This window comes from Crinia signifera, chromosome 8 (genome assembly GCF_055691185.1).
Source record: "Crinia signifera chromosome 8, ASM5569118v1, whole genome shotgun sequence".
NCBI lineage: Eukaryota > Metazoa > Chordata > Amphibia > Anura > Myobatrachidae > Crinia > Crinia signifera.
Genome location: NC_139224.1, coordinates 56368033 through 56387374, shown reverse-complemented (window position 1 = coordinate 56387374; position 19342 = coordinate 56368033). Strand labels below are relative to the sequence as shown.

Sequence of the window (19342 nt, the reverse complement as noted above, 5' to 3'; positions counted from 1 at the left end):
CTCAGGATGCCCGGTTTGGGTGCAAGAGTCCTCCAGAGCCGCCCCAAACATCCCCGAGCCTGCCGCCTGTTGTGAAGGCAGCTGGGGCAGTGGCATGGCCCTGGAGATCCACTGTATGATCGCCGGAGCGGGGGAGTGACAGGAGGGGGGAGAAACGGGGGGGGGGGGGGGTCCTATGCTCTGTGGTGGGTTTTGCTGGGGTCCTGTTAAATTGAAGACAAAGCATTTAGCAGAAGAAGAGAGAACTGTTATTTGAGAGCGCACTTCAGACACAAAAAATATACATAAAATGTCACTTTTAATATGTTCTAAAGGATCCCATTATAGGATATGATGGGAGGCCGCAGTGAATTTATAGGGGTTAAAATCACACATACAAACATATATACACACAGATGGTGTTTTTTTGAACAAATAGAGGATAAAAGTGATCCTAAAAAGATGTATAACTGAAAATGTCAATTTTATTTATTTTAGCACAACTTTAATGTATAGGATGGTTTATTACCAGGAAGATGTCAATGCTTGATAAATTTCCTTGATAGTGATTAAACTCTTTTTTCAAACAGTGTACTCATTGGGCCAAATGTAATAGGGTGAGAGTTTCAGAAAGTGAGAGATTTTGGGAGTTTTCCCATGTTCTTTAAAGCAGCAATCAATTACATGGCAAAATCAACCTGGTTTTGCAGTGTAATTGATTCTATAGATTGTAAGCTTGCAGCAGGGCCCTCTAACCACCAAGTCTGTCTGTTGTTACCCAGTTTGTTTTATCACTGTTTACTATTGTAAAGCGCAACGGAATCTGCTGCGCTATATAAGAAACTGCAAATAAATAAATAAATAAAAAATTGCTGCTTTAAAAAAGGGGGAAAACTCTCCCAAAATCTCTCACTTTCTGAAACTCTCACCCTATTACATTTGGCCCAATATGTCTACTGTTTTTACTAGTACTCTGGATTTTGAGATATTTATTGTGATTTTACTGCCCTCTACTGGTCAGTTGAAAAATATTAGGCACTTTTGTATACAAGAGCCAGGAATAGATATATATTTGTCCCCTGTTGTATAGTCTAGTACAAACAGCTATATTCGGTCATATATATCAAGGACTGTTTGTCTTAGTAATTCTGGCTATATTGCCTCTATTATTGCCACCAAATAGCTGTTTTATAAACAGATCTGGGTATACACAGCAGTCAGGACTCTGCCACCTTCTATTGGGCAGATATGATTGTCTAAATTGTATGTATATTTTTTGTGTCTGAAGTGCGCTCCCAAAATAACAGTCCTCTCTTCTTCTGCTAAATGCTTAAATCTTTACTGTTTGGGAACTGCACCCCCACCAACTGATTGATTAAATGTGGGGAATGGATCTACGGCTCATATAAATATAATTTCTCCTTAGTGTGCAGACATACCCCCAGCTCCGGTAAGGAGCAATCTGTCTATGTGTAAATTGCAGACAAAGACAGAAACATTTTACAAAAAAACAGCTCAATACCATATAGGCACTGTTGTGCAAATTTAGAAGTCAGCCTGGCAGACAGGGGTGCGAGATATCCTGCTGTTGCCAGAGGCGTAGCTAGGACGGAGCCGGCGGAGCAAAAGCTCCGGGCGCAGACATGTCACCTTGTGCCGGAGCCGTGCACCCTGCCGCCGGTTCCCCCGCCCTGCTCACCTGCTCCACCGCCAAGAGTAAAAGAGAAGACTGCACAGCGCTCGGAGAGGGAAAACCCCTAGCAGCCCTCACTCCTTGGTGGAAGTCTCGGTCCCCCTAGTAGTACAATTGAAAAGGTAGGAGAGTGGAGTGCTGGCGCTCAGGGGTTTGGTAAGGATAGTTAGGCGAATGGAAAGTCAGATGCTGGGAGCAATAAATGTGGGCTGGGTGTTGTAATGATGCGGCTGTGAAAGAAACAAACAGAGTGTATAATAAGAAGCAGGATTCAAAGCTGCCCAATGTAATAAGACTATTCTGGCATATTGTACGAATATATATACAACCTGCGACTAGGTTTAAAAAGTGGCAGTGCTTTTCAACACTGCACACTGGGTGAACAGGTGACATAGTGAACAGTGGGAGATGTCAAACTATGCTTTACTAGTACAGACATAACTACTGTTCTCTTTGGTTGGGGTTGACTGATCTATTCGCACCTAAGGCTGGGGCCAGGGGTCCTAACGAATGGGTGGGTCATGTGGGTAAGGTGACGGGGGACTGTCCCCCTACAACAACAAGAGGCTCGATTTAACTGGCAGCCTAGTATACAAAAACCCTGGGTTTACTCCTAAAGGCCACACGAGTGGCTGCATCAAGTGGGGACTCTATCAGGAGGGTTCTCAGTCATTGAGGGGCTCCTGTCTGGGAAGAGAGAAATGTCAGTCTCCTAAACTCATACTATGGAAGTTAGGGACATTTCATTTGAAGATGTTAAAGGAGAAGCGTTCATTGAGTCCCAAGGGTTTGCAGGTGTTGATGTGGTAAATCCATCGTGCTTCTCTCTCCAGGAGTGCACCTTCACGATCGCCGCAACGTAACGATACAGGAATATGGTCTATGACCATATGCTTCAGATCTCCTATAGTGTGTCCTTTCTCCACAAAGTGGCGGGCTACGGGTTGGTCGGAGGATTTCCCCTTTAATGCATTGTTTATGGCCATTCTTTGGCGCATGGTTCTCACCATTTTTCCCACGTACTTAAGATCACAAGGACATGAAATCATATAGATGATGTGCGTGGAGAGACAGTTCAAAACATGTCTCATCTTAAAATGCGGCTAACAGGCGGATAGAAAAGCGGACCATCTAAACTCCTGAATCTAGCAGCGCCGCACTGCTAGTTTCAGGAGTTTAGACGGTCCACTTTTCTATCCCTTGCGGTCCCGAGGTGGACCCCGGTCCACCAGTTGCCGGTCCCTGGCCTAGAGGTAGGCAGAAATCCTACCCTCAACCATCATTATAGCACAAGTACCAACATGCAGGTGGTCTGTGATTGAACACTTTAAATATGTCATGATTCCTACATCCTCCGACAGTCTGCCCTTTATGTCAAATTTGAAGCAGGACAAATGCCAGATGGGTGGCTGCTGGGTAAGTGACACTATAATTGTAGCTTTAATTATGCTTTCAATTGGGGGTTAATGGGTTGTAAGTGGCTTCCAATACATTGAATTTGGAGGTTTAAATTGTTCATTATCCACTTTGGCACAGCCCAATAATTGAACCCGAAAAGGCATCTATTTTGTAGGGGTGTGACAAAAATCATAACACTGGCCTATGGCAAGGGTAGTGGATTCAATTATTTGCATTTGAAATGTTTTATGACACCTCTCACTTGAATCTCTGCCTATAATTCAACCTAACAAAATATTATGCTGTGAGATGCCTATGTTGTTTTCTTAATTCAAATTTTCTTTTTCAGGTGATGGTGGGTATCCGTGGTTTGCCTTGGCATATGACTCCACTGTCTGCCCCTGATTCTGATGCCGAACACAATTACCAACATGCACAGAAGGCCACTCGACGTGTGATTGAACAGTGTTTTGGCATACTAAAATCTCGCTTTCAATGTCTAGATAGGTAGGGAGGCCTTTTGTTGTATAGCTCCACCAAGGTGGCTAAGATTGTTTTCTGCTGCTGCTTTCTACATAACATTTGTGTACAACAACATCTGCCACATTATGACAATGGAGAAGACCATTAGCAAGCAGAGGAATGAGTTTCATCTGGCGACAGTTGCAGTACTCAACAAGGGAGGAAGGTAAGAAAGCAACTAATAAAGGATCGCTTCAGTGGTAAATACTTTAGCAACCAGGTATCACCCAATATACTGGCACATGTTTTGATAAGGGACACTGGGGCAGATGTATTAAGCCTTAACAAGAGATAAAAGCAAGGGTGATAAGCAGAGATAAACGTCCAGCCAATCAGCTCCTTACTGACTTTTTTCAAACACAGGCTGTAACATGTCAGTTAGCAGGTGATTGGCTGGATGTTTATCTCTCCTTATCATCCTTGCATTTATCTCTTGTTAAGGCTTAATACATCTGCCCCTATATACCAACAACCATTGTGCGACTGTTATATGACCAACACTGGCAATACCCCTTCATTAATTAGGGTGACCGATTCAATTGTACAACATACTCCAATAATAACATATAAAGTCATTATTTTCTCCATGTCGACATTTTTGGAGCCACATTATTTTTAAAAGAAGCAGACTTGATCATACTTTCCCATTCCAGTTCTCTGCTAGTTTAAAAATTGTTATTTGTTTAGTCCAGCAATGCACCATTGCCAAAGCATGTGTAGCACAGCTAGCTGTGCTAGGGGATGCAGTTTCCTTATAGGGTGTCCAATGTTGACCTATGTCGCTATACAAACCCAATATCCTTCAGGAGCACATGTTGTCATGTTGAAATATATAATGATGTTATCTTAAATATGTAGTAAATTAGATTTTGTGACCATAATGAATGTGACAATATTGTTAGTCTTGGTTTTCAAACAGTCACTAAATGAGTGTTCTAATGTCAGTTAAAAAAAAAAATCCTTAGTTAATTCTGTTTGAGGCATAATTTTAAAAACAATAAATACGCATGATTTTTGAAACATCACTACTGTGTAATAATTTGTGTATGGAATTTCAATCTTAACCATAAATATTGTGTGATGCATTTGTAAACATTACATTACAGACATTATTTCATCAAGACCTATTTGTGTATTTCAGGTAGGGATGGTAAAATCCTCATCAATGTATGTCATGTTGTATGTAGATGTAAACTTTCATATTGCCACAGATCTCTCCTGTTCCCCTGCAACTCAGGTGATGCAAGACTCGTTATCCTGTGCATGCCTGTGCCTAAAGTAACAATCACATTTCATATTGCAATGCAATCCTGACCACAATCATTGAGCCACTAGTATTGAGCACAGATTGCATTGTATATGCAATACCATAAGAATTGTGTTATTTAGTAACATACATGTTCCCACTTAAGAAGTATTGTTTGTAAAAATGTGTAAATCAAAGGGGTTTTTTTTGGTAACCAACTTTTATAAATGGTTTGCTTGTGAAATACAGTATAATGTATATTATTTAAAAAACAACACTAACTATTTTTATTTTCCCACATTTGTAGGTGACACCCAGGTGAGAATGAATTTTTGGGACCTTTCCCTCTGGTGGAGACTGGTTTGGAAGGCTTCCTCCTTTAGTGTTCGACTGAATCTTCTGGCTTCTGGCTTCTGGTGAGTGTATGGGGGTTCTAGTTGGGGTTGTCCCTGCTGAAGTGCTTGACCCATCAACACCATGGGTGAACCAGGGTACCAGTAATTACCTTATGCCCTGTGCTTGGCTCTCCAAAGTACCCCTTGATTCATAGTGGAGTTACTTTCCAGAATTGATAGAAGCATATTGTGATGGGCTATCTGATCTTGATGGAAGTCCAACACGAAATTTCATATTTTGTTGGTTACGACTTGTGGTGCGCTGCATGCGTATCATATGATGTGCCAGACACTCAGGGGTAGATGTATGAACAGGGCCGGCGCTACCCACTCAGCAGCTCAGGGCCGGCGCTACCCACTCAGCAGCTCCTGCAAAACAGGGAGGCGCCATGCTGAAAAGGCGCTGTCTCCCTCCCTGCTCTGCTAAAGCTGCCTCAACCCTCGCTCTCACTGCCTCCTGCACGCCGCCCGCAGCGCCTGTCTGACTGGCGGACGGCAGTATAAATAGCTGCTCCCTGCACCGCGCACACACTGTCCTCCTCCGGCGACCTGCCCCCCTCTTCCTCACGGACACTTGTGCTGAGGCATGAAGCACTCTGTGAAAACCTGGATGACATGTCATGTCCGGATCCGCCCCTACCCATTGCTCCCTGCGCCTGTCAGCTGCCAAACAAATGACGAACAGGCAGCAGTGCCGCCCTTCCTTCCCTCTTCTCAGTGTGCTGTGCCAGTGCCAATGCCAGTCCTCAACACTCCGCCCCCTCTATCTCCTCTCCTCTTCTTCCATCTCCTCCTTCTCTCCCTCCTTTACACCTCAGTCACGAGAGGGGTGTAATGGCGTCCTCAGCGTCCTGCCTACGCAGCTAGAAGAGGAGGGACTGCACAAGAGTTAAACAGCAAAATAACAGTGAGTCTTTTATTATACATGTTTATAACAATTTTTTTAATAATTGTAGATTTTTTTTAATATTAATTTAGATACTTTATAAATAATGGGCTGGGTTATGTGCCTAAAGGTGGCCATACACGCTGCAATAGCAGCATGCGATGAGATGTGTGCTCCTGCGAGAATTGCATCGCACAGTACAAAAAGTATGTGCTGCACATACTTTTTGTACTGCTTTTGGATCGCATCGCACACACATTGCATGCATGCCGTGTGATGTGATCTAACCCATAACGTATGCGATTCTCGCAGCGTGTATGGGCACCTTTAGTACCTGCAACATTTTGTGGACACAGCACTGAGCTGTACATGCACCCGAGAGCCTCCATAGGCTTGCTTGTTGCATATGCTTCCACAATCTGGCTGCAGCTTGTTGCAATGGCAATGTGAAAGGGCGCAAAAATTATGGTTTGCAGGAGGGCGCCGGACACCCTAGCACCGGCCCTGTGTATGAAGCAGTGATAAGGGAGGAGAAGTGATAAAGTGCCTGGTACTTTATCACCGGCCAATCAGTTCCTGACTGTCCCTTTTGAGACCTAGCCTGCAACTTTAAAGTCAGGAGCTAATTGGCTGGTGATAAAGTACCAGGCACCTTATCACTTCTCCTCCCTTATCACTGCTTCATAAATCTACCCCTCAATACTTTTGGTCTGCCTTAACAGCAGGGCATGTGATGCTGCTTGGTGTGTGTTCCATGTGTGCACAAAGTTGGTGTTGATGGTTGGATGTGGTGGAGAAGTACTGAACCTTGGTTGTGATGACCTTGATGGTGGGGGTGTGGTGGCATCATCCCCAGGGATCTCAGACAAATTTAGTATATATGTTTCCTACTCCATTGCTCTTTAGGGCTGTGAAGGCTGCTGTTCTGCAGGTATTGTGAATAAATGTTTGTTTAAAAAATTATTTTGTAAATATTTTATATTTTAAAACAAATATTTGGGTATACAACATTTGAGAGACTGGCCTACTCTCAAAAAAATAGAAGCAGATCACCCCAAAAATTCAAGAAGGACTTGTAAAAATTTAAAAATATATCCGATTTGACCAAACATTTCACATTTTAACCTAATTGCCCAACATCTGATTCTGCTTGCATAAATAATGTCGTACTTCAAACTTTATTTTTTATCAAATTATTTTTTATGTATTTTTAATGTTTCTGAACATTACAATATCAATAACCAAAATAATTTTGGTGGCAAATGTAATGTTCTCAACCTATGTTGTTTTTAAAAGCCATTGTCTAACAACAAAATAGACTTATTAAAGAAAAATGCAGTAAAGTGCAAATTGCAGTAAAATTTGCCAATTTTGACCTGTCTAAAAAAATTGCACATTCTAAATCGCATCCAGATGTTTTCACATAGAAAACATCAAAATCGCAAATGTAATAGGGTGGGAATTTTTCATTCGCACCTTTAAAATGTCCAAAAATCTCAAAACAAATAGACCAGGTCCAACCTGGAGAGTTTCACAAAACCATGCACAGATCATAAAGATCTGTGCATGGTTCTGTCAAAGAAAGTGTTTTAAATGTAAATAAATAAATAAAAAAGGTGTGGGGTCCCCCCTCACAAGCAAAACCAGTCCTGGGCTCAATGAGCCAATCCTGCTTCCCGAAGTGCAGAGGGGAAAAATCATGGGGTTCCCCCTTATTTAAGAAACCAGCACCGGACTCTTGGACTGGTCCGAGTTCCAAAAATATGGTAAACAAAAAGCATAGGGGTTCCCTATATTTAGGAACCAGCACCAGGCTCCAACAGCCAGCGGTGTATTTCCTTAACATGATGACCATGGATGGTCAGGACTGTACTGGTCCATGAGGGGTGAAGCCTGAGAGGACCGGCTCAATGAACCCTGGGCTGGTTTTGCCTGGGAGGGGGGACCACAATAAATTGAAAAAAAAAAAGTTTATATAAATCCGCACACTCCCATGTCTAAAAAAATCTTGTTATTGACAACCAGCACATGTCTAAAACTTGCACATACTGTAGTTTGACAATTTATCATAACCTGGCTCTAAAATGAATAAAATCTCTAAACTTTAAAAAATAAGCATCAGTGTTTGAAAATGATCATATGGCTGATATTGGATGTCCATTGCTCAATTACACATTGAATTCTGATCAGTAACTTTACACATATTACATGGATGAATATTATAGCTCATTGACCAGGTAATTAAACATCAAATAAACAACACACCAACCAATATTTCTTTACAACCAATATTTTTGTATGGTTTGAGATTAATTTGAAAATGTTGGTTTTAATTTAAATGTATTTTTATTTAGGACCAATAATGCAAACTTATATGGATACATTTTTTTTTAACCAGTATTTCTTCATTTACAATAAAAATTAATTTTGGGTGACTTTGGTCCCCCATGTTGACATAGGTCGACATTAACAAGGTATAAATGCTATGGATATCTTTGCATGTCTCACTACGCTCAACACACTATGTTAAAATAAAGAAAAAAAAGAGAAAAAGGGGTGACCCTAAGGTCGCACAGAAGCGCTAATATGTCTACACAATTAAGAACTCTCTATAATTGTATCTAAAAAAAAAACCCTTTGGGTATAACTGCCGCCTCCTGTCAGAGGTATTGTGTTCCTCTGCTAGTAGAACAAGGTTTGGGAGTGATAGAATACTATCACAAGGTGGCGCTGTTTTACCTCAAAGTAAAATTTCCACAGTATTATGATATCACTTTGATTTAATAGGAAAAACACATTAAAATACAATTCATAACACTCAAATATACATATAAAGTAAAAACAAACAACATACAACATATAATAGCATATATTATGCAGAGCGAGGCATTATCAATATATGAGGCTTTTGGTACTGTTCAAATGTATTTTGTGAGGCAGTATGACCATAGTTACCAGTCCCTTAGATGCTGTTCCTTTGGGCTTTATGTATTTAAGGAGGTAATGTTCACTCTATTCCTTTCTCTGAGCAATTCAAATGGGTCCTGCGGTAGTTGGACCGGCTCCAGGTATAAGTGTCCAATTTATAACTCCTTTTAGGCTCTCTTAGCCAATTTCAGCTCACCCAAATTCAGCAGTATGCAAAGCTGGTAATTGCAGTGTGTAAAGCTGGTAATTGCAGCGTGCAAGGCTGGTAGTTGCAGCGTGTCAGGGTGCTGGTACCGGGCTGTAACGGGCTCCAATACGCGTTTCTCCGCCTTAGTAATGCTCGGCGGCTTCCTCAGCTGGATGCCCGACAGCATTAGAGTCTCCCTTTTTATGCGGTGTCCGTTCGCGGGTATTTTTCCGGGAACTTCCGCATTGTGCGCTCCAAGCCTCGTTTTCGTGTCCTCTATTTATAGAGTATCGCGGCCATTTTTGTTTTTGCGCGTCAAGCCTCATTCTCAATTCTTCTCATATTGTATTATACGGTGGCCATTTTTATTCTTCCAAGCCTCATTTTCGTATTGTCACCATTTTGTAATCCATTACATATGTATTGGTAGTAAAAGCCTCATATTTACGTTTCCAAGCCTCGTTTACAAACCCGGAAGTCATTTAAAGCCTCATAGTTAGAAAATGCCTCTTATTTACTCCATATGCCTCGCTCTTATATACATATAATTTATACAGAATAAATATCTAATACAGTTGCATATTCTCAATTTTTTCATGTGTATACGAAACGTGCACTTGCTTAATTAGCGATTTTTATCATTTAACAAATATCGTTTTTATTGTACTTTTTTCACCATTGATTATTATCTGCACATGCGCACACACATGATTTTTTGATATTACATATATTAGTAAATATTCTAGGGCCCAACACCCATATTGACCCAAAATTAATTATTAAATCAGACAAAAATATAAATATGAAAAAGTATAAAAAATAAAAAATATATATAAAATATAAAATATAAATAAATAAATAAAAAATAATAATGAATAAAAATAAATAAACAAAAAATATATATATATAAAAATATATATATATCTATTAACCTAACCATATTTCATAATAACTACAGAGACATACATAATTATAAATTCATATTGACTATAGAGTAGGACATAACTTCATATTAAATATAAAAAATAGATAGCAATTTCATAACAGTGGGGATATATGACACTAAGTTTGAAGGGATACCCATATGAATACATAGAGAGAGGGGGGAAACATATTCTCTCCATGCACACATGGTCTCCTCCATCTAAATTTCCTATATGTTATTCATTTCAATGGTGTCATTAAGACCTTGTGGTACTAATGTTCTTAATCTAAAAATCCGAAAATCCAGAAACTTGAAAAATAGACTTGCCCCCAGTTTCTTTAAGAATATGGATAAACATACACAGAAACCCACCTGGCTACCCGAAAAACCAAAAGGATATCATACATGTGGAGGGGAGAAATGTATGTCGTGCAAATTTACAAATAATAATAAAAAAACCATTAATTTTACATCTGAAATATCAAGTGAGGTGTTCCCAATAAAAGAATTTATTAACTGTAGAACAGAATATATTATCTATGTATTAAGTTGTAAATGCGGCCTACAGTATGTGGGTCGCACGATAAGAAACTTACACATCAGGTTTATGGAACATAAACGTAATATCTGTAAAAGGATACAAACCAACAGTTTATATAAACATATGTCAAAATGCCAAAATGGGGACATGAGAGGAATCACTATGATAGGTATTGAGCATATTCATCATACTGCCAGGGGAGGGGATAGGTACGTCCAATTATGTAGAAGGGAGGCATATTGGATTTTTAGATTAAGAACATTAGTACCACAAGGTCTTAATGACACCATTGAAATGAATAACATATAGGAAATTTAGATGGAGGAGACCATGTGTGCATGGAGAGAATATGTTTCCCCCCTCTCTCTATGTATTCATATGGGTATCCCTTCAAACTTAGTGTCATATATCCCCACTGTTATGAAATTGCTATCTATTTTTTATATTTAATATGAAGTTATGTCCTACTCTATAGTCAATATGAATTTATAATTATGTATGTCTCTGTAGTTATTATGAAATATGGTTAGGTTAATAGATATATATATATTTTTATATATATATATTTTTTGTTTATTTATTTTTATTCATTATTATTTTTTATTTATTTATTTATATTTTATATTTTATATATATTTTTTATTTTTTATACTTTTTCATATTTATATTTTTGTCTGATTTAATAATTAATTTTGGGTCAATATGGGTGTTGGGCCCTAGAATATTTACTAATATATGTAATATCAAAAAATCATGTGTGTGCGCATGTGCAGATAATAATCAATGGTGAAAAAAGTACAATAAAAACGATATTTGTTAAATGATAAAAATCGCTAATTAAGCAAGTGCACGTTTCGTATACACATGAAAAAATTGAGAATATGCAACTGTATTAGATATTTATTCTGTATAAATTATATGTATATAAGAGCGAGGCATATGGAGTAAATAAGAGGCATTTTCTAACTATGAGGCTTTAAATGACTTCCGGGTTTGTAAACGAGGCTTGGAAACGTAAATATGAGGCTTTTACTACCAATACATATGTAATGGATTACAAAATGGTGACAATACGAAAATGAGGCTTGGAAGAATAAAAATGGCCACCGTATAATACAATATGAGAAGAATTGAGAATGAGGCTTGACGCGCAAAAACAAAAATGGCCGCGATACTCTATAAATAGAGGACACGAAAACGAGGCTTGGAGCACACAATGCGGAAGTTCCCGGAAAAATACCCGCGAACGGACACCGCATAAAAAGGGAGACTCTAATGCTGTCGGGCATCCAGCTGAGGAAGCCGCCGAGCATTACTAAGGCGGAGAAACGCGTATTGGAGCCCGTTACAGCCCGGTACCAGCACCCTGACACGCTGCAACTACCAGCCTTGCACGCTGCAATTACCAGCTTTACACACTGCAATTACCAGCTTTGCATACTGCTGAATTTGGGTGAGCTGAAATTGGCTAAGAGAGCCTAAAAGGAGTTATAAATTGGACACTTATACCTGGAGCCGGTCCAACTACCGCAGGACCCATTTGAATTGCTCAGAGAAAGGAATAGAGTGAACATTACCTCCTTAAATACATAAAGCCCAAAGGAACAGCATCTAAGGGACTGGTAACTATGGTCATACTGCCTCACAAAATACATTTGAACAGTACCAAAAGCCTCATATATTGATAATGCCTCGCTCTGCATAATATATGCTATTATATGTTGTATGTTGTTTGTTTTTACTTTATATGTATATTTGAGTGTTATGAATTGTATTTTAATGTGTTTTTCCTATTAAATCAAAGTGATATCATAATACTGTGGAAATTTTACTTTGAGGTAAAACAGCGCCACCTTGTGATAGTATTCTATCACTCCCAAACCTTGTTAAAATAAAGGATGCACATTTGCATAGTAAATAGATGTTAACATATTATTAACACTCAAAATTGTGTACTTGTTTCCTAGCATGGCGCCCGTCGTGGGTCATGAGATGGACGCGACCAACGCGATATTTGGGCTATTGTTAGCCTTTTCCCCGACACTTAAAAAATTCCTATGTAAAATCGGGTCCATTGTTTGCAATTATAATGGCATACAATGCGACCGATGCGATGGACCCAATTTTACATAGGGAACAATGTTAAATGGCCCAATGGACCCGATTTTAGATTGTATACCCACCCTGATGGGTAATTTGTATGTAAAATGCCCCCCCATTCTTAACGCCACCCCACGATGAACGCCAACCCGAAGCTTGTACGCGTCCTCCGACCTTTTCATACCCCCACTATCCACGTCGGCGTGGAGTTGATTTTATATAGTGTGGCGAGCGCAGCGAGCCACTGAGCCTGAAGCGTGGCGAGTGTACGCGTAATACCTGTAAAGTAATGCGCATCCCCTTGCGTGGCTTGCTGCGCTCGCCGCGCTTTGGGCTCGGTGGCTCGATGCGCTCGCCACACTATATAAATTCAAATCCACGCCGACGTGGATAGTGGGGGTATGAAAAGGTCGGAGGACGCGTATGACTGCCCCTCGTGGGCTCGCTGCGCTCGCCACGCTTCGGGTTGGCGTTAATCGTGGGGTGGCGTTAACAATGGGGGGCCATTTGACCCATCAGGGTGGGAATACAATGAAAATTTGGGTCTGGGGGGCATTTAACATTGGGGCCAATGTAAAATCGGGTCTCAGGGACCATTTTACATTGGTTCCAATGTAAAAATCGCGTCGATCGCATCGCATGCGATTTGGTTGCATGCGATGCAATCGACGCGATTTTTTAGGACGCGATGGATACAATTTTTATTGCTGGCGCCGTGCTAGGAAACAAGTACCCAAAATTGTATTAACATTTGCTGTGCCTTTTGACATAAGATATCACAACATGTTTTGAATGTCGAACTAGGGTATGTTGGCAAACAGCTGTCAACATGACTGACAAAGTCGCAACCACACCCCTCACAAAGTTGTAGGACAACAGGTTTGTTAAGGAAATAAATGTTTCTTAAAATAACAAATGTCTAGCTTCCTGTTAGCAACAGACAAATGACCATTACTGTAATATTGCCGTGCTCAAACAGAAGTACTCAAATATTTTACCATACATTTAGTCTAATGTTCTTCCTATTTGTCATGGGATGTTGCTATGGGCAACCAAACATAGGACCTTATTCTGATTGACTTGCAAGTCTGCGAAATTCGCTGTATATATAATATCGTCCGCGCTCAGGTTTCCGAACAAAGCTGGAAACTCGCAAGCACAGCTCGCGGGACATTGGGCCAGCTACGTTCGGAGTGGTTCGGATTCCACGGAATCCGAACCGCTCATCTCTACTTTAAACTACACAAGACTATACAAATACAAAAGACAGCTATCAAACACAATACAACTCAGATATCACACAAAAAAACACCAACTCACCAATCATCTCTGCAGCTTCAACACTCTTCATTCTCTCCTCACCTAATTAAACCCACAAAGAACATGGGGGTTTGGGGGCTGTATATATGCCTGTGTAAAGACACTCCCATGTCTGCAACTTTAAACCAATCACAAATAGACATGTAAGAATCGAATGACATCGTCTGAGTAAAACAAAAATACAAATGTATATAAACCGATGCAAAATACGTCCGAAATTCACAATCCGAAGCAAATTACGAATGATAAATACGAATGTTTAAAAAATTTTATGAGTACAACATCAGAAATTATGAATGGTGGGAATTCGTCAGCTTAGTAAATAATACTTTAGCACTCATAAAATAAAGACCAATGTAATATCCTGTATTAATGAATTATGTATTAACTGTGTTGGCATAATATTGAGACATTGTGGGCATATGACGCCCTACTTTATAGTCTTATTATAAGAAACTGTTGTGGTGTACCATCCCCATAGGGGACATTAATGTTATATGGGTATGTATAGGACTGCCTTCACAGAAGGCAACACAGACTCCCACAGAAAGTAGCTAACACTTGATTAATAGGTGGAGCTACAAATACCCTCATGGAGGGCAGCATGGACTTTAATGTAAAGTTATAAGTGTATACATGGACACTTTCGTGGAAAGCAATGCAGAACACCCCTTCTAGACATTACAGTGGACTGCCTGCCTGTGTTATAGCTAACTGGACTGAGTATTCGGCGGCAGCAGGGGAGATCAGCCAATCAGCGGCCGCTGATTGGCCGGCCGCTGATTGGCTGAGAGTGCGCTATCTCAGCCAATCAGAAGGCGGATAGTCATTTGACATGTTATTTTAAAGATGTAATAGCCGCCGCTGCCCGCCCGCTGAGTGACAGCATGAGGATTATCACTGCTGCCCGCCCCACTGTCACCGGCATCCCCCGCTGCACCGAGACGCTGCTGCCAGCAAGCTGCACAGTGAGAGCACGGTGATTATCACCGCCGCCCGCCCCACTGTCACAGGCATTCCCCGCGGCACCCAGAGATGCTGCTGCCAGCCCCCACTACCGCCGGTGAACGTCCCCCCCCCCCCCTGCTCCTCACAGCCCGCCAGCTCCCTGGTTTATTTTATATGTGATAAATCTTATGCGAGCTTGTATGTGAGCTTCCCGGGGAGCTGCCGGGCGTCTCGCAGGAGAATTGGGTCCGACTTGTCCCTAGGACAAGTCGGCCTAATGTATGGGGGCCTTTAGAGTAAGACTGCAGTGAAGAAGAGTAAGTTTGAGGCACTTGCAAAGGGGGATTAGGCTGCACAGCGGGGGGGAGGGGGGGTTGCCCATATGGAATACCTACTGTATTATTAGCTACCTCTGCAACAAAATCATTATATATATCAATCAAGCTTCAGTATAGTTTTCTCTCACTCCAATTGTCAACCGAGGCCCTTTATAGTGCACCATATTATTATTACTATTATTATCATTTATTTAAATAGCACCACAAAAGTTCTGCAGCACATGACAATATACAGATGAGCAAAAAAAAAAGAAAAAAGATTTACAGTACAAATGCCAATTACAACAAGTACATGGTAAATAAAAGACAGCTGCAACAGCGGACACTGATGCAATTCTAAAAATGGCAGAGATATATTCTTAGAAGAGTACATGAGGAGAGGGGGCCCTGCTCGTGAGAGTTTACAGTACATTCTAAAGGGAAGGTGCAGACACAGTGGGTGACAGCAAGGATAGGAGCATAAACAGAATGTTAGGATGAGAAACAAGAGCCCGTTTAAATCAAATCGGACAGGCCCGGCGACAGGGGGGGGGGTCAAGGATGACAACTGTGATGGGCCCTGATGATCTGAGGAGCCCCAGAGGCAGAGCATGGCTGCGGACTGCGGTGGAAGTGATGTACACCATCTTTTGTGTGCCCACAGCCGCCTGTCTGAGCCCCGTTGCCACTTGGCTTTCTGTGCCAGGGCTGGCCCTCTCAGCTCTACTGTCTGTGCTACGGTTGCTCTTCCATCTGTACTGCGCCTGTACTGCGCGTGCTTCTGGCTGCAAACTCAAATGTCTCTTCCACGCCCTGGCTGCTCAGATGTGTTTTGTGCAGGCCGCAGGAGAAGTCCTGGGTCTGGCACTGGGTGTGGAGGTAGGGTCCAGGTAGGGAAGGAGAAGAGGATTGAGAGCTTTTATGAGTGAAGTGAGAGCAGGGTTAGATATCAGATCTATCCATATATCAAGAGTGGAGAGCTAAGGTTACTTATGTCAGCTGTGAAGGATGTATTTGATCCTGCTGTCATAATGCTTTCCTTTCAGGCCTTAAAAGAAAAATACAATAAAACCTACAAACAATCCTTTATGTATTTTCAGGGTCGTTCCTTTCACTCTCACACTTCCTAAACCTTTGCCCTCTGATAAAGAGACTGATGACATTTGCCTGCTTACTTACATCCTCTTCTTCTGTAGTATATGGGACAAGATTATTGTCTTTAGTGGACAAATAAGGCTCCTTCTCTTTTGAGCTCTGTTAAACGCTCCCTACTGCAAGTGATGTATTTTAACTCTGCAGATATTGAACAAGAAGTCATTAAGTTCCACAAAAAATGGAGCTGTTTCAATAACAAAATGGAAACTCAATAACAAACTTATATATACAAACTATTTGAATCTACTAATTGGTACCTTTTGTGACAAGGATCACAAACACGGGGACTCAGATGAAGACTTTATTGTTTCTTTTGAACAACCGGTCACAGCATCTCAGAATAAACCATATGCAAATCTTATTTCAGGCAGTAGCATACAGGCAATCTCAGCATCACAGACTTTTGCAAAGGCTCCAGTGGTTCCTACACACACCCCAGGCCAATTTCTTGGGCGGCTAATCCACCACCATGAGCAAGATGACTCTGCCCTGGAAACCCTTGTATCAGGAAATCCCAGGTGCTGCTGATTACACACCTGAGATTTTGCTACTGATTCCAAAACCTGGTCAGGATCAACCACGTTACTTTCATGTGGGGAGATGCTGTCTCTGCCACACTTTGTAGACAGCTAAAAAGGACCTACAGTACTGAGATTAATTATTTTTGCTACAGCATACTTATATTAAATTGTTTGACTTTATTGGCAAGGACTGAGCTAGTGTGCCTATTCCTTTAAATCCCCCCCCCCCCTTTTTTTTTCTGTTGAACTTTCCTAATTTTCTCCCTTTTTAATAACCACCTGCTCAACGACTGGTTGTTTCCCATTATCCTTCAAAATTTTTCAGTTATTATGACATATGATTTATATAGATATGGTAGTATAATGTTTATGAATATGTATTGTTTTGTTATTTACATTGTTTTGTATTAGTCACAGGGGCACACAGCCTTCTCTCTCTGATACACATATGCTGTACAAATTCGCAAGCGGATCGATTATCGAATGACAGGGTATGCGTATGGATCGCAGTACTCATGCACAAGGCAGTCACAAAAATCCGAGATTATTTTTTCTGCAATTCCCATTTGTGGGTAAAAAAAACACAGGTATCCCCAGGGAGAGTGTGTGACATCAGGTCCGGCTTCGAACATACTAACTCTGTTGCGGAGTTATGGAAGGGTCAGGTTTACACACTTGCACAGACTTGGACAATCGTTAGATGGTGAGTGAATTGTGAATGGATTTGCAGCTGGCCGCTGGTTGGCGATATTTACAAAAGACATTCTCAGACCTGAACTGGTGGGTTTTCACTCTGGGTGGCAACTATCTGATCATAAATTCGCACAGCAGCAATAAAATATGAATATCCCCCATTATTTTATATTTCTAGTGTATATCTTCTAGTTTGTTAAATCAAACAGCTTTAACCAATATGTCTGAATGACTATTGTCTGTCTGTATAGTCCAGCATTTGGTACCTAATAGTTGATTGTCGTATCTTCCTATACATTGCCAGATGTTTGTTCCCACCAGACAGATTATTGGACAGATACATCTCTAGGTGTGTATACAGCCTTGACAGTTTGCAAATCGCACATGGGGCCAAATGTCTCTGAATGTCTCTCTGCCATCTCATCTTGGATGTCTTCTCGTCAACTCAAACTCAATATTTCCAAAACGGAATTACTTATATTCCCACCAACTAAGAACAGTTACCATCCGGATATCTCCATCGCTCAACAATCTACCCTACCCCACAAGCTCGTTGCTTAGGGGACATCCTCGACTCTGAACTGTCCTTTCTTCTCCACCTTCAATCTGTCTCCAAATCATGTTACATGCATCTAAAAAACATATCCAAAATACGACCGTATCTCACATAAGACACTACTAAGGGTGACATTCTATGGGATGAGATGTGTGTTTTTTGGCAAATATTAGTAAAAAAAAATGGCGACATCGCATTTTTCCTTGAAATCGCATATTTAATAGGATGCGCTAAGGGACGGATATCGCATATTATGTGCGATAACTCATGCGGACCGAAAGTGTGTGAAAAATTCACATTTTTATCGCATCCAGATGTTTTTGTACAGAAAAGTATACAAATCGCTTATTTAATGGGATGCCTTTCCGCAAATCGCACTTTTAAGGTGCCTAATAATCGCACTTTTTTCAGACCAGGTTCTGTGGGGCGATTTGGCCCAGAACTTACTTTGGTCAAGTGCACAAATGGTTAATTTCAACACAGGTGCACTCAATTTCACTCAGAAACACTCCTACATATACCCCAACATCAATAAGGACACCTGTGAGGGTTTGAAACATGGAGATTTTGCAGAGTGGTTTGGAGTTGCTCATTTGCAATGTGGCCCATTTGGAGGAGCTGCGCAGGAGGGAGGAAGCTGCACACCAGATCCAGGTAGCCCCCCGACTACTGCGTACCCCACGTATGTATCGTGCTCGGCTGTACCTGGACTCCCTCTCGGATCAACAGGTTGTGGGGATGTTGAACCACAATAACCTGTTGGACTTATATGAGCAGGTGAGAGATGATTTGGACCCTTCCGGGGGAGGCAACTATGCAGTGTCTGGGCTGCAGAAATTAATGTGTACCCTCTACTATTTGGCCACAGGCTCCACTCAGTCTGTGACCTCATGGTCCTTGGGGGTATCACAGCCCACTTTCTCTAAGCATTTTACTCAAGTGTTACTTGCTTTAAAGAAGTTGTGGAGGACATACATCAGATTCCCACGTTCTGAGTTGGAGTGGCAGGACCTCAGGGGGTATGATTCACTT

At 41.1% G+C, this 19342-nt stretch overlaps 1 long non-coding RNA gene across 1 annotated transcript in view; it reads left to right on the top strand.

Moving 5' to 3' along the window:
- The first annotated feature begins 5161 nt into the window (after window positions 1-5161).
- Window positions 5162-19342, top strand: part of LOC146026079 (uncharacterized) — a 32437-nt gene continuing 18256 nt past the window's right edge. The window contains exon 1 of the long non-coding RNA XR_014454354.1: window positions 5162-5247. This is a non-coding gene — a long non-coding RNA (uncharacterized LOC146026079). The remainder of the gene's footprint in view (window positions 5248-19342) is intronic.